Below are 16,425 nucleotides of genomic sequence, written 5' to 3' on the forward strand. Positions count from 1 at the left end.
AACGGAGGAAGCAGACTTCTGCTCGAGAGCCTATAGTCGAAACGGGGTCATGCTGATCGGGAGGGGTCTGGCGTACCGCAAAACAGAAGAAACAGACTTCTGTTGGAGCACCTACCGTCGAAATGGGGTCCTGTTCATCCACCATCTACTGCATCACTCCAGCCTCCACGGGGTACTGTTCATCCAGCCTCCACCGGCTACTATTCATAGAGCCTCCACAGGGTCCTGTTCATCCACCCCCAACCGCCTGGGGTGCGGCGGTCTCCTCGGGGTCCTATTCATCCACCGGCAACGACCTACTACCACGGGGTCCTATTCAACCAACCCCCACTGGGAACTGTTCATCCACAACTGACCAACTGGCTCGACTCACCACGTCCTGACTCGTTCTACGTACTGCGCGCATGGTAGCAACAGCCACTGTTCATCGAGAAGGCAACCCAACACCAGCTGGCTATATCTCGCACGGGGGCTCGATCGGCTTCAGTAAGCAGCAGCAGTGATCGATCGCTCGGGTTCAGTTAGAAGCAGTAGTGAAGGAATCGCTCGGGTTCAGTCATCAGCGAATGAAATGCTCGGGTTCGGTTAACAGCCAAGGGATCGATCGTTCGGGTTCAGTAATGTGCGATCGCTCGGTTTCAGTTAGCCAACGCCTCGCACACACGTGCGTACACGAGAAACGCGCAAACCACCATGCATCGCTCATCCCCGAACACCCACCGTAACCAGGAACTCCCCGATATTTTCCTCGCCCTCGCATCTACCATGATTTTTTTGTCATGGACGGCCCAAAGAATGTCATGCAGCTGCATCTCGGGCCCGCCCATGACAAAAAGCCCATTTTCTTTCACGATTTTTTGTAATAAAAGTGGAGCCCATCACATCTATGATGATACGTGTTTTTCTCACAATTAACATCATAGATCGGTCATCACCATGACAAAAAAAATCATTCGGGCCAAAATGTCACAGATGTGTCTTGTTTTTATTGAATGGTTGTGTGGAGAGGCCTTGGGTTGAGGTGAGAGGGAAGATAATAGCCCGGCAACAATTTTTTATTTGCTAATACATCTAACGATTAAACCAGATATAGTGCCACTATAGGTTTACTATTGGGGTATCATACGACCTCCGAATGCGAGGAAATTTGACACCCAATCTACCTAAAATGTAATAAGATCGGACGTCAACTTTAAACCCATTGCAAGATGTTTTATTCCCACTTGGAAAATAATTTTTAACGATGTCATGCGGCATGTGCAAGTGTGTGGTTGGTCCTAGAACGTTCAACGAAGACAACGAAAAGAAGTGGCACCTACCAACAGATGCAAGTTTTTTAGAAAAAATGACAGCAACGGAGTGCTGATCCAATGCGAATGATGCGATGATGAATGTAACAAACATATATATATATATAATGCGGCCATCACAAAAATATGGAAGGCATCTGGAATGTTTGTCTCGGGCTATTACATCACTGGCCTACATGGGAATAGAGTGTGCCTTGCCAGAGGAAAGCTCTCACCCGTCTATTTTGCTTCTGAAGGAATTCCTTGGGCCAAAGAAAACAGGACATGCAATAGTTTGGTATGGCAGAAAAAACGGAGTTGGTCATGATGACGTGCCATCCTCAAGAATGGAAGGTCGCATGCCACCTTGATAACCTTTTGTCAACACACTAGATAACTGGCATCATTAGTCCAAGGGAAATCTTGTTTATTGATAGCGGCAGTCCCAGGTAGGTGCATGAAAAAGTTGACAGGGGGCAGCACATGACCTCGGCAATCTGTATAGTTGCTTTGTGCTCTACTCCAATAGGCACCAGAGTGCTTTTACGGAAATTAATCTCAACCTGGTGAATAGGGAGGAGTTGAGAATTCCCTTTAAAACTCTTGCTAAGGAACAGGGGAGTGATGTTCGTGAGATTTAATTGGATGTTTTAACAATTTATATGGATAGTATTTATGTTTTCTTAAGAAATTCATTTTCGACAAGGTTTACAAAATGGTGCATGTTCATGGTGCATTCATTTATCTTCTATTTCATATGTTGAATTTAGGGAGCTTATACGTCCAAGTCATGAGCAAGGCTATCTATTTCAATAATGGAAATAAAATAGCAAGCTTTCTTTATTCATAGGTTAAAAACGACAACCCAAAAGTTTCATCTCGGGGGTTGAGTGGTGTTTAGTCCATAGGGCAACAACAATAATCAACATCTTTGCAGTGGCCTCCAAGGTTTATGCAATACTTGTAGCACGCTTTGTTAGTGCATTTAGGAAACTTCATTGGATAGCAACTTGCAGGTAGTCGTATTGCATCTGCATGTATCTTTACAAAATCAACACACGTCGTTTGTCCTATAACATGGTATGAAATTTGTCATATTTTTTAGCATAACTAAATATAGACAATTTTTATGGAGAGTTGAACATTATATATTGAAAATAAAGTTCCATTTTGTGGATTCAGAAAGGAAGCTATATAGCATAACCTCATTGTTCGCATGGCATGGGGACACAATAGTAGCCAGGACCATGAGAGCCACCAAAAACAAGGGACCAAGATTCATCTTGAAGGTTGCCATTTGGTGAGGCCAACAAGTGATTTCTATGCTCAATTGTTGTTCTAATATACGGTGTGTTACAGAGTTCACTTTGACGGTGTTTATATAGGTGCCTATTGATGCATTTTTAAGTATTTATTTGAAAATAAATCTAGTATCTTCTATATCAAAATCTTGGCCGCCAAACCAATAATTAAATGGGGTACTATAATATAGTGTGTATTAATAGCACCTCACACATGTAGAACGCATTAGTTGTGTACAATTATACAACATCTTTTGTTGAAAATATTTCTGTATCAATTAAACACATTAGTTTTGATAGGTAAATCAAATGCCCTATGTATCAATAATATCTTTAGTGAGATAAATGGATTAATATTGTACATCAATTCAATATTGTGTGTATCAATGTGGGGTAAAATAAAATAAGTACAATATCTTCAATATGAATATTTTAGCTATCACATCAACCGTTTAATGGGACACCATACTTTTTTCAGTAACACTTGGCACATGACGAATGCATTATTTTTATATAATTAATACCATATCTTTTGGATAAATTATTTGTATCAAAGGAATTCATTAGTTTTTACATGTATAAAATATATATATCTTGAGAAATTAATAATTTTGTATAGGGAGATAAATGCACTAATTATGATACATTAATGCAATATTTATCATCAATATCTTATGCCATAAAGTGAAACAACTAACTATGGGAAAAATCTGTGTCAACCACTGACAGTTGTGGCCTAAAAACAACCTTGCTCAATGTATTGTGCACAATGTGTTTTGACTTGAGTTGTATTGTTTGGAAGGTTGATAATACCCAATTGCGGGCAGTTATTGTAGCACTTTTCAAACTCGAGGTAATAAATTTGGAGTGTCAAAGCAAAAGGGTCTAATGGTAGGATTCGTATTTTCTCATGTTCTATCTACTAATGATAGTACTGAATGGACACCGAACGGTTGCTTTACCTAGAAACAACGAATACAACTACTTTACATGTATAAAAGGGATTGATGGGTGATATTTTTACACTCATTTCACCTTTGTTCAAACCGAGGTATTTCATTTAAAAATAGATATTCACTCCGATATTGGTACTAATGACTAACGAATGCAAAGGATTCTACAAACCCTCTCTTTGATGTGTTTCCACAAAAAAGGACTAAAAATGGAAGAAATATCGGGTGGAAATGAAATGGAAGGAGAATGAAGGAAGAAGGTATCAACATGAGGCGTTCTATGAAGACAGAGCAAAAGCTGACATTCCATATGGGTGCTCGTGCCTGCATGGTGTGGATTTCGAGGCAAATCGTCCACCTGAACAACTTTAATTAAAGGACTCAAAAGAAATGCCAACAGAAAGACGAGCACAAAAGTTATAACATCTTCTTCATCCACAAACCCTAGACGCCGCTATCTCCATCACCATAGCCATATCCACCACCACCATAGTGCTCTCTTATCTAGTTCATACTTCTAATCGTGTATCACACAAGGCATCCATTGTAAAACCTATTTGCAATCAATCAATCCAAGATGTGTTCTTCAATGTTTTATTCCCGCGATCTAATCTCGATGTGTGAGTAGGTCGGTAAGATATGGGTTGAGGCATGAGCCTTGCAACCCATGTAATTTGTTGAGGGGATCAATGGAAGACTTTGACATAGCGTCCGGTATGTGTGAAATAAAATTTTCCATGAAGATGTCTCTTTCCTTGTCCGCGATCTTCATCCTTGCTGGTAGCCAGGATCATGGAGATCGAGCACTAGTGAGGCAAGGAACAAGGATGCCGTCAAGTGTTATACCGAACACTAGTGATAGTAAGGTTCGGTAGGGTAACATGGATCATATCCTTGGGGATAAATGTGGTGTAGTCATTATGCGCCCAAAGGCCTTTTCTTATTTCATTATCTTAACTATCAAGGGATCCCCGCACGACAGATAGGACATGCGGTAGGACAACTGATTCTTCAAGTAGGACTCTCGTTGATCAAGATGTTATTTGGACACATCCCCCACTTTGATCCATCACAAGCACATCGATCGGTGATTTCTATATGACAAATTAATATCCTATTTGATCCCAGTGCAAATACAAGGTTATAAGCATAAGACCTTATACTCGTACCTATCTTTATTATAAGCGTTTGAATCACTGGTTGCTTGTTGATCCGGTCAAAAGCTAGATTTGACTCTTTGACAAAAGCTTGCGAGAGACCGTCGCTTCAAGGGAATGTTCCTCTTGTGGCTTCAATAACCCAGGGTCACCTTTAGGGAAATAGGTATGGGATATTCTTTTCTGTTCCAATACTAGACAAACGAACGCATTTTCCTCAGAGTTTTAGTTGCGACGCAAGATCAAACGGTCGCAGTTTCGGGAATGTTATCTGGTGAGCGGGCCCAGTTTTTCTTTTCTTCCTATAAAAAGGATGCTACGTGGTGTCGCTTAGTCAACAAACGATTGTGCCAACCTTGACCATTCAATTAACAATCAACGTCTGCCGTGTTTCTTCATTCTCTTCTTCCTCCAGCCGCCAAAGCCAGACTAGTGCCGGCGGGACCGCCTGCTCCCGCCTCCCACGGTTGGCTGTGCTTCCGCGCACGCATCACGGCCACATCGCACCCTAAAACTCTATGCATCTTCCCCGGCTCTTGTTCATTCCCGTCCAAGGCCTCACCATCGTCCTCCACCTTGGTTCGTTGGCCGCGGCGCGGCCCTTCGATGTTGTCAACATGGTCAACAACCGAGAGGAATAAGTAGATGATTGCACATGGTAAGGATGACAGTAGGGACCCGCCAGGATCATGGCAGTAGGCAAGCAAGTGCCTCCTTTATTACAAGAAAAAAAGGGTTCCTCCTGACGGTTTCCGGACATCTGGATGGCACGCCACTATCAACATAGTCAATAAGCGAGATAACTACGCAAGGAGCGGCTGACACCCGGGACCCAGCAGCGTGCGTAGTATTTTTTTATTTTCAGGATGGAGAAGGGTATCAACTGGGTTGTGCGGGAGATGTGGCGCATCTAGCCCAGGCTTTTATTTCATATGTTTACCACATGACCAACCCAATATTTTTCCTTTCTGAAAATAGATAGCCCAGCTATTTTGTTTTTTGCAAAATAACCAACATAGTCCTACTTGCTTTTCTACGCCCTATTGGGCTGGAAATCTTTCAACACGAGGAGGGATGCATTCGGGGCTGCCCAGAAAATGCGCTATAAGTAATAATGAATGGGTTGTAAGATAAAAAAAATACAGCAAACAGGCAATTAGTTCCAAAATACTTTTGGATTTTGGATTTTGGATTTTGATATTTTAAAATTTCATTATTTTTGTGCGGGTAAAATTTCATTGGATTTAAATTAAGGTATGTTTAGATTTTGTATTAATTTGAATATGGCTAGAAATTTCAAGTTGTATACTGTTTGGGATACATTTGGAGGCTGACTTGTGGGTCTACTAGGTTGACGTGTACGAAAGGAATTGTCAATTTAGTCCACAAATGATTCTAGCAACAGTGGTCGCTGGTTGTTAATGCAACGGCCGTGTTGCTTCTTTAATATCTGATCTTCTTGCTCCAGCCTCCCAAACCAGCACTGGTGGGACTGTCTGCTCCCACCTCCCATGGCTGGTTGTGCTCCCGCACAGGCCGCACCGCCCCACCCTACTCCATCACTGGCCAGGCCATTCCTCTACTCACCCACACCTCCTGTTATTTTCGAGAGACGGCAGTCGAACCAGTAAACCCGCGTACTCCCCACTGTGTGGGCAACCACTGTCGTGTCTTCCCCGACTCTGGGTCATTCCCTTCCTAGGCCTCACCATCGTCCACCGCCCTGGTGCTATCGGCGCGGCGTGGTGAATGTGGTCGACGAATGACATCCATTAGAAGAGGATTGTACGTGGAGAGGTTGACAACTGGGTCCACGATCGTATGCAAGTGCCTCCTTTTTACGCGCAAAATAATGATTCCTCCAACTCACAACAGCGATCCACCGGAAGGGCCTTTGTATTTCATGAAAAAATGTTCTTCCAACTGACAGCTCGGACCCACCAGCTATATCTTCGCACGGAAGGAAGTGCCTCCTTATTACACAAAAATACTCACATGCTAGCTATTACCCACCATATTTGGAGGATGACATGTGGGCCCACTAAGTTGACGGGGATGCAGGATTTGTCAACTTAGTCAATATAAACGATTCTAGCTACAGCGACCGTACGATGTCCATCCAACACCCGCTGTGCTTCTTCAACCTCTGATCTTCTTGCTCCAGCCGCCCAAACCATCGTCGATCGTGTCGCATGCTCCTACGTGCCATGACCGTCTATGCTGCCGCGCAGGCCTCACCACCCCACCCTACTACCATCGCTGGCCTGGCCATCCCTGTACTCACACAGACCTCTTGTTATTCTCCAGGACGGTGGCCTTACACTACAGCCGAAGCAGTAAACCCTTGTACTCCCTCCATGTGGGAAACAACTACCGAGTCTTCCACGCCTCCTGGTCATTCCCTTCTTAGGCCTCGATGTCGTCCCCGCCTTGGCACTCTCGACGCGGCGTGGTCAACGTGGTTAACGAACAACTTCCATCGGCAGAGGACTGTACGTGGAGAGGCTGACAGCTGGGTCCATGACCGCAGCAAGGAAGTGCCTCCTTATTACGCACAAAATAATGATTCCTCCACCTGACAGCGGGGACGCACCGGAAGGGCCACCGTATTTTGCAACAAAAAACTTTTCCGCCCTGAGAGCTGGGACCCATCAGCTACATCTTCACGCGCAAGGAAGTGCGTCCATACTGCGGGCAAAAAAATGATTCCCCCCTTGACAACTGGTACCCACCAACTATATCTTCGCACGCAAGGAAGTGCGTCCTTATCCTCCCTGACAGCTGGGACTCACCCGGTCAAAGCGTACGTAGCGTTGTCTGTCTGGTCGTGAACGTGTACGTACATACTGGTCGATCGGTCTCTCTGGAGCGATGAACTGTGGCCGACTAAGGAGCGGCACGTGTCGTAGTAGAGGCGCGGATGTAGCATGTCACCAAGTCCCGTCTATATCATGTACACGTACATACAACCATGCTGCAAGAAAGTAAATACGGCTACGTATGTACATACATACAGGAGTGGTCTCGAACGCGTACAACGATGTCATCCTGTTCATCGGCAGCCAACCAGCTAGGACGCAACGGAGGAAACAGCGTCGTGTTCATCAAGAGGCAATCGACTGGGTCAAAATACGTCGTGTTCATCAGGAGCTAAACAGCTTGGACGGAACAGCCGAAACGAGGTCTGGCGTACCACGGAATGGAGGAAATGGCCTTTTCTTCGACCGCATACGATCGAAACGGGGTATTGTTCATCGGGAAGGGTGTGGTGTATCACAAAACGGAGGAAGCCAACTTTTGTTCGGGTGCCTACAGTCGAAATGGGGTCAGGTTGATCAGGAGGGGTCTGGCGTACCGCAAAACAAAAGAAACGCACTTTGGTTGGAGCGCCTACGGTCGAAACGGGGTCCTCTTCATCCACCGTCTAATGCCTCACTCCAGCCTCCATGGGGTACTGTTCATCCAGCCTCCATCGGCTACTGTTCATAGAGCCTCCACGGGGTCCTGTTCATCCACCCCCAACTGGCTGGGGTGCGGCGGCCTCCTCGGAGTCCTATTCATCCAGCGGCAACGACCTACTACCATGGGGTCCTATTCATCTAACCCCCACTGGGAACTGTTTATCCACAACTGACCAACCGGCTCGACTCACCACATCTTGACTCGTTCTACGTGCCGCGCGCACGGTAGAAATAGTCACTGTTCATTGAGAGGCAACCCAACACCGGCTGGCTACGTCTCACAGGGCGCTCGATTGGCTTCAGTAAGCAGCAGCAGCGATCGATCGCTCGGGTTCAGTTAGCAGTAGTAGTGAAGGAATCGCTCGGGTTCAGTCAAAAGCGAATGAAACGCTCGGGTTCGGTTAACAGCCAAGGGATTGATCGCTCGAGTTCAGTAATGTGCAATCGCTCGGGTTCAGTTAGCCAACGCCTTGATCGCTCGAGTTCAGTAATGTGCAATCACTCGGGTTCAGCTAGCCAACGCCTTGCACACACGTGCGTACATGAGAGAAACGCGCAAACCATAGTGCATCGCTCTTCCCCGAACACCGACCGTAACCGGGAACTCCTCGATATTTCCCTCGCCCTCGCATCTACTATCGTGGATTTGTCACGGCAGATGTCCTAGTGTGAGGACTTAGTCGTGAGGCCAACGCATATATGTGGTAGCTTGAAGGGGTTGGTCGGAATCGAGAGACGCGTGACGAATCAACACACAAGACAAGGATTTAGACAGCTTCGGCCCCCGGGAAACATCATCTGGTAATAATCCTACATGCTGTTTGTAGCTTGGTCTCATTATGCTTATGAGGGAGTCGCCGGTAAACCCACTCTTTGTGTCTAGCCCTAGAGATTGTTTCTTCTTGCTTGTCCCTCTTTGGGGAGCCCTGCACCTCCTTATATATGTTGAAGGGGCGGTTTACATGACTAGTCCTAGTTGGATTAGGATTACTCTATTACAAGTGGAGTCCTAGTCTTGCTTCCTTTGTAGGAGAATATTCCTTGTGCTTTCCTCATAAACCGGCCCACCATAACATGAATCGGCCTTCCATAAACCGCCTTCTGGGACACTAGGTCTTGTCGTTCCTCTGACCCGCTTGCCGGGTCACCCATGAGTCACCAGGCTCGGACGGGTCACTTAGTGAGTCACCAAGTCCGATCGGGTTATACTTCCGGCCGGGTTACGCCGCGGGGTATATCCCCGACATTAGCCCCAGTTTAATTAGGATTCATCCATGTTAAACTAATCTGCAACATAAACACACAAACAAATTTGTCGGGTTGTGCTCCGGTTTAAATATTGTTATAAACCAGCACTTCATCATCCTTAAGTCCTTGTCATTTCTTCCTTCTAAAAAATCCGAGTCAATAGACCAGCTTCATAATGAATTTGCTTGCAGAAGATATTTTGTAAATAAAGAATCCATTTGAATCAGCCTTCAATGCTCTGATTTGACAAAAATATTTGTCTTCAAATATTCAACTGATATCAGCCGGTTTGAAAATGTAGAACTTGCTGGTTTATCATTGCCAAAATTGTCGGGTTATAAAAACTGATGATCCCGGGTCATGACCGTTTATAGACGCCGGGTTATGATTGTTGTCAACGCCGGGTCACACAATTAATCTTCCTGATTTGTCCAAAACTGAGAATTTGAAGATGTTCCTCCTTTATATGCATATTACCTATAGCCCCCAAGTCCAAAGAGGAGAACATAGTGATAGCTTAAGACTTGTTTCAATATAAATGTTGCAACCTTGAAGAATCCAGATTGTTCATATCAGTCACTAGTCACAACTGAATATTCCATATTATGTAGCCCCCAAGTGCCGGGTTGTCATGCTTGCAGGAACCTGGGACTTTTAATTGCCTGATGCTCAAAAAGCTTCAACCAGTGTATCCCCCAAGGGTCGGGTCATTATGTAATAATGAGCAGGGACTTTATAAATCTAATCATGTAGATTTGAACAGCAACATGTAGCCCCCAAGGGTCGGCTCAGTAAGATAATATTGAGATGGGACTTTATATATACTTCATTGAAAATAACATCATATGATGTAACCCCCATCATGGGGCTTGAACCCACGTCCACAAGGTTAATAGCTTTGTGCGTTACCAACTGAGCAATAAACCTTTCAATATAATGGATTAAAGTTTGTGTACCTTAATTTTTTTGACAGAAGCAATTGGTAGCCCCCAAGGGCCGGCTCATTACACTGTGACGAGTTGCGTCTTCAATAAGGTGAGCAAAAAATGACTTTGCATTATCCCGCAAGTGTCATGGTGCATGCTTGAAGTGACATGAGACTTGCCTATTTGATGTAATCTCAACTTGAATAATGTAGCCCCCAAATGCCGGGTCATAAGCCTGCAGTGACTCGGGACTATTCCTTCAATTGTAGAATAAATCATATCCATTGATAATATAATAGCCATTGCGCTAAAGCGACTTTGAAAACCTTAATCATAATACTGGTTATTGATAACCATAATAAAATCCAGTCATATTGGCTGTTTGAAGATTTGAATAATATAATCCAATGATTTATGAGCGCATAATTCCAATGGCGCAATCCAAATATATACTGGCGACTTATAGTCCCAGGCCAGGTTGGTTTAATAAACACTGTATAATTTATCATCATACTGGCGACTTATAGTCGAAAGCCAGGCCGGGTTAATAAACACCGGTTTATCATAAAGTGTTGTAAACCTCAAAAAGAGAAAATTTGTCAAATAAAATCATGGGAAGTGCAAGGCTTTTCATGGGCTGCGGAGCCCAAAATCGAGGCTTTTCATGGGCTGCCAGCCCACTGAGTTAAACCATTTTACAAAGCCTTTTAAGATGGACCTCACGTTAACCAATCGTCATTTTAACTTTGACAAGTTCAAGGTCTCTATAAGATTGAGTTGCCAAACGTTCAGCGGGTCGTACCAGGATTACCTAGACGGAGTGGCTTACTTAAAGAAGGCAGGATAACCCGGGGTTTTAGGTGAATACACCTGGTTTCCAAGCCTGGCTTGATAGCCTATTACAAGGGTGTATACTCTTTGTTCTTTGAGAAGCAAAGAGCCCCCGAGCAATATTTTGAGTTGTGCTTAGTGGGTGCCTATGTTTGAGTTGTGCTTTTGCAACACTCAATCTGTCCCCCAAGTGATTTCCCTGGTGGCCTTACATCGATCAAGAGGTGTAGCTATGGTTCGAATACGACCAAGCCCCCAAGTGATTTCCCTGGTGGCCTTGCGCCGGTCAAGAGGTGTAGCTATGGTTCGAATACGAACAAGCCCCCAAGTGATTTTTTATATGGCTTTATAAGCCAGATCAATGGGTAAACAAAACTTCGCTTTATAAACAGAAGCCCCCACATGATTAATAATATGATAAGCCAATAAGGCAGGATACCCATGTTTGAACCGCGCATCATGGCAGCAGTTCCTCTTCGGCAACCTTTAATTTTTTGCAAGAGATAAATTCTTCTTGAACCAGGATTTTGAACTGGATATTGAGAGCATTAGAGCTTTGCAAGAGATAGTTTCCTCTTAAAGCGGATTTGAACCAGATACTGAGGGCTTCAGCGCTGTGTGGGAAACAGGATTTCCCTTAAACTGGACTATAAACCGGAAGCATCATTGTGAACCGGAATATTTCTGACGGCCTTTAAATTTTCATCAATATAACAGTAGCCTCCGGGACCGGGTTATCTTTCCCTTCAACATCCTGGGGCACTTGAATTTGCTGAAACTGGCAAGACTTGCTGAGACATATCATCGTAGCCCCCGAGTTTTAAGATGACTCAAGGAGTTGACTTGACATTCTCCATACTTTGACCATAGAAGAATGTATATATCATCAGTTTGATAACGCGATGTAAATCCACAGAAGGTTGAGGTGACTATGGCAAGTTATAAACAATCCCGTATGAGCCGTGTCAACAACTCGGCCAATGGTTCTTTCCAACTGGCTATTTGAAGTTAACCAAACTGTAGTGGCGGTGACTTTGTGCGCCTGCTCATTTAGCAATCCAGTGCAGACGGTGGCTGATGATACTTTGCCTCCAATTTGTTGGAAGAAAACCGGGCTACCCAAGTAGTGACTTGCTCATACTAATAAACAGCTCATGCAGATAGGTGCATCCTAGTGTGTTGATGTAGACCAGGCCGCAAGAGACGGACGGAAAAGGCGACCGCAGCATCAGAGGCGGCATGGACAGATGAGTCGGCCGCAGCATTGTAAGCCAGCACGGGCTGGAAAATCGGCCGTCGGAACGGACGGGTGAGTTGTCTGCGGTGTTGTAAACCGGCGCAGACAGGTGAGCCGGCCGCAGTGTTGTTGTTGTAGACTGAGCCACAGAGGCGGCGACTTGCGCAAATCCATTAAACATCAAGCAAATGCGATCCCGGCAAGTCGATGTAGACCGGGCCGCAAAAGCGGCAGCTTGTGTGTCCATTCATCGAGTAATATGTCATGGACTATCGCAGGACATTATCAGCCTGTGCTCCATACCCATGGTAGAAACCACATTTGTAGTGAATAATTATCCTGTATACAAAAATATACAAATCAAAGTAATTGCTCTTTGACAAAAAACAACATGTGCTAAGAAAATATATTTTAGAGAGATATCATCGGATTCGTTCAGACGATCAATAACCCGTTTATCACGACAAAGGCGGCTCAGGCAGACCAGCGACTCAATATAGTCCGGGCGGTTCAGACAGACTAGCATCTCCGGCGGCTCAACACAGCAGAGGCGACCTACTACTTGATGGTCTCCTTTGTAATGGTGAATTAATGAATCGGTCGCGTGTGTTCGATGTAGCGGGGGTGTCCACTAGTGCAGGAGGAGCGCTAGTGCAAAAACAATATTTGCTCGCGCCCCGTTTGCGACATTTTTTAAGGAATAATGGTCCTGCAGAATAATATTATAGACCAAGTAACTGTTCTTTGATAAAAACAATATGTGTTAATAAAATAAATTCGAATGGGTATCACCTGATCCACTTTACAGTAGCACACTGCTCCTGGACCGCAGCAGCACCGACGGGTCGATGATAGTGACAGACCGCTTAGCGTGGGGTTCACGAAAGCAGAGGTGACCCAGCGTGTGTCGATTTAATGTACAGCAGCAGCGACAGTAGGGCCCAGGCCAGTTTACAGCGAAGGTGAGACTGCTCACAACGAGGGCAGTTTAACGGCTCAGTCGTGGCAGAGACCGGCAGCACGGCGCGGCAGCTAATTCGGCCACGGCGGCTTGAAAACAGAAATACAATCCGGTTCCCGGTTGTTGTCCTTTTTACCAATCTAATCTTCTTCGTTTCTTGATCTGATCACTGGAGTAGTACTTTTTTGTCTTTATGCACAGAACGGATTAAGCCTCCAATTGTCTCATGATTAAGAAGTACTACTATGTCTTTCTCCGTTCCGGCGCTCCTGCTAGGCTAAAAACAATACTTTCATCTGACATTGATTAACTTCCATGCACTATCTGCTTTTCTTCTAATTTTGGTCAGCTCCCATGGACTGTTTGCTTTCAACATGGACATGACCAGGCTAATTTCAGCAAGTTCATGTGTCGGCGAAACAAAACAGCAGCGGAAAAACGTTGTTGTCGGCGATTTGGGATTGGATTGCTTGCCCATATCAACAGCGATTGACTTCTCTTCAGACTCAAATATTGTACTATCTGATCAAAGGTTGATGACGATTCTGATCTCCTAACGATGAACTGGCCGGCTCTACCCGAGGTTATCCCACGCCGGGTTATTCTGCATGATTGTTTCATCCCAGCTCTTTTTATCCAACACATTGCGAGATTCTTGATCCGTTAAGAAATCCCTCCAAGAACTCAACACCATCATGCGCATAGCCCCATGGTGGGCGCCAACTGTCGTGGATTTGTCACGACAGATGTCCTAGTGTGAGGACTTAGTCGTGAGGCCAATGCATCTATGTGGTAGCTTGAAGGGGTTGGTCGGAATCGAGAGACGCGTGGTGAATCAGCACACAAGACAAGGATCAAGACAGCTTCGGGCCCCGGGAAACATCATCCGGTAATAACCCTACATGCTGTTTGTGGCTAGGTCTCATTATGCTTATGAGGGAGTCGCCAGTAAACTAGCTCTTTGTGTCTAGCCCTAGAGATTGTTTCTTCTTGCTTGTCCCTCTTTGGGGAGCCCTACCCCTCCGAATATATGTTGAAGGGGCGGTTTGCATGACTAGTCCTAGTTGGATTAGGATTACTCTATTACAAGTGGAGTCCTAGTCTTGCTTCCTTTTTAGGGGAATATTCCTTGTGTTTTCCTCATAAACAGGCCCACCATAACATGAACCGGCCTTCCATAAACCGCCTTCTGGGCCACTGGGTCTTGTCGTTCCTCTGACCCGCTCGCTGGGTCACCCATGAGTCACTAGGCTCGGGCGGGTCACTTAGTGAGTCGCCAAGTCCAGACGGGTTACGCCGCGGGGTATATCCCCGACATCTATGATGATATTTTTGTCTTGGACGGCCCAAAGAATGTCATGCAGCTGCATCTCCGGCCCACCCAAGACGAAAATCCCATTTTCTGTCATGTTTTTTGTCATAAAAGTGGAGCCCACCACATCTATGATGATACGTGTTTTTTTTCACAATTAATGCCATAGATGTGTCATCACCATGACAGGAAAAAATTCATTCGGTCCAAAATGTCACAAATGTGTCTTTTTTGTAGTGAATGGTTGTGTGGAGAAGCCTTGGGCTGAGGTGAGAGGGAAGAGAATGGCCCAACAACAATTTTTTATTTGCTAATACATCTAATGATTAAACCGGCAATAGTGCCACTATAGTTTTACTATTGGGGTATCATACGACCTCTGAATGCGAGGAAATTTGACAGCCAATCTACCTAAAATGTAATAAGATCGCACGCCAACTTTAAACCCATTCTGAGAATGTTTTACTCCCACATGGAAAATGATTCTTTAGCGATGTCACATGGCATGTGCAAGTGTGTGGTTGGTCCTAGAACGGTTAACAAAGACAACGGAAAGAAGTGGCAACTACCAACGGATGCAAGTTTTTTTTTAAATGACAGCGACGGTGTGCTGATCCAATGCGAATGATGCGATGATGAATGCAACAAATATATATATATATATGGTCTATCTACTAATTATATATATAGTGTTACTATTCATCACCCAGGGTGCAGAATAAGTTATTCTTCACCCGAGGTAATTTTACGATCGCTTTCTAAATAAATTACGTTTAGAATATAAATATTTACGTGTAGATTGATTCAATATGTAAAATTTCGTTTAAAAAATAAAAATATAGGTTATAAGAAAAGAAAAATCACATTTTATGTATGTTTTACACTATGTTTTTACATTCATAATTTTACGTAACATAAAATATTTTTTACGGCGAGTACATATTTTCTTACGTTCTCTTTTTATGTATGAAATAAAACAAAATTTACGAAACATAAAAATACGGTGCATTGATGTCAAAATAGAGAGGGGTGAAGAATAATTATTCCTCACCCAGGATGACGAATAGCGCGACCCTATATATATGGAAGGCATGTGGAATGTTTGTCTCGGGCTGTTACAGCAGTGGCCTACATGGGCATAGTGTGTGACTTGCCAGAGGAAAGCTCTCATCGGTCTATTTTGCATCTCAAGGGATTCCTTGGGCCTAAGAAAACAGGCCATGCAGTAGTTTGGTATGGCAGCCAAAATGGAGTTGATCATGATGACGTGCCATCCCCAGGAACGAAAGGTCGCATGCCTCTCTGATAACCTTTTGTCAACACGCTAGGTAATTGGCATCATTAGTCCAAGGGAAATCTTGTTTATTGACAGCGGCAGTCCCAGGTAGGTGCATGAAAAAGTTGGCAGGGGCAGCACATGACCTCAGCAATCTATATAGATGTATTGTGCTCTACTCCAATAGGCACCAGAGTGCTTTTATGGAAGTTAATCTCAACCCGATGAATGGGAAGAGTAGAGAATTCCCTTTAAAAATCTTGCCAAGGAGGAGGGGAGTGATGTTCGTGAGATTTAATTGGATATTTTAACAATTTATATGGAGAGTATTTATGTTTTCTTAAGAAATTCATTTTCGACAAGGTTTACAAAATGGTGCATGTTCATGGTGCCTTCATTTATCTTCTATTTCATATGTTGAATTTAGGGAGGTTATACGTCCAATTCATGAGCAAGTCTATCTATTTCAATAA

General features: G+C 44.3%; 1 long non-coding RNA gene across 1 annotated transcript; it reads right to left on the minus strand.

The window, feature by feature from the left end:
- Positions 1 to 2,111: 2,111 nt before the first annotated feature.
- Positions 2,112 to 2,626, minus strand: LOC147991331 (uncharacterized). The gene is made up of 2 exons (XR_015613696.1): positions 2,494 to 2,626; positions 2,112 to 2,330 (listed from the first exon to the last, which is right to left on the minus strand). It is a non-coding gene; the product is annotated as an uncharacterized LOC147991331 (long non-coding RNA).
- Between the last annotated feature and the right edge of the window lie 13,799 nt (positions 2,627 to 16,425).

This window comes from Triticum urartu, chromosome 1A (genome assembly GCF_056163025.1).
Source record: "Triticum urartu cultivar PI428250 chromosome 1A, HENAU_Tu73, whole genome shotgun sequence".
NCBI classification, from domain to species: domain Eukaryota; kingdom Viridiplantae; phylum Streptophyta; class Magnoliopsida; order Poales; family Poaceae; genus Triticum; species Triticum urartu.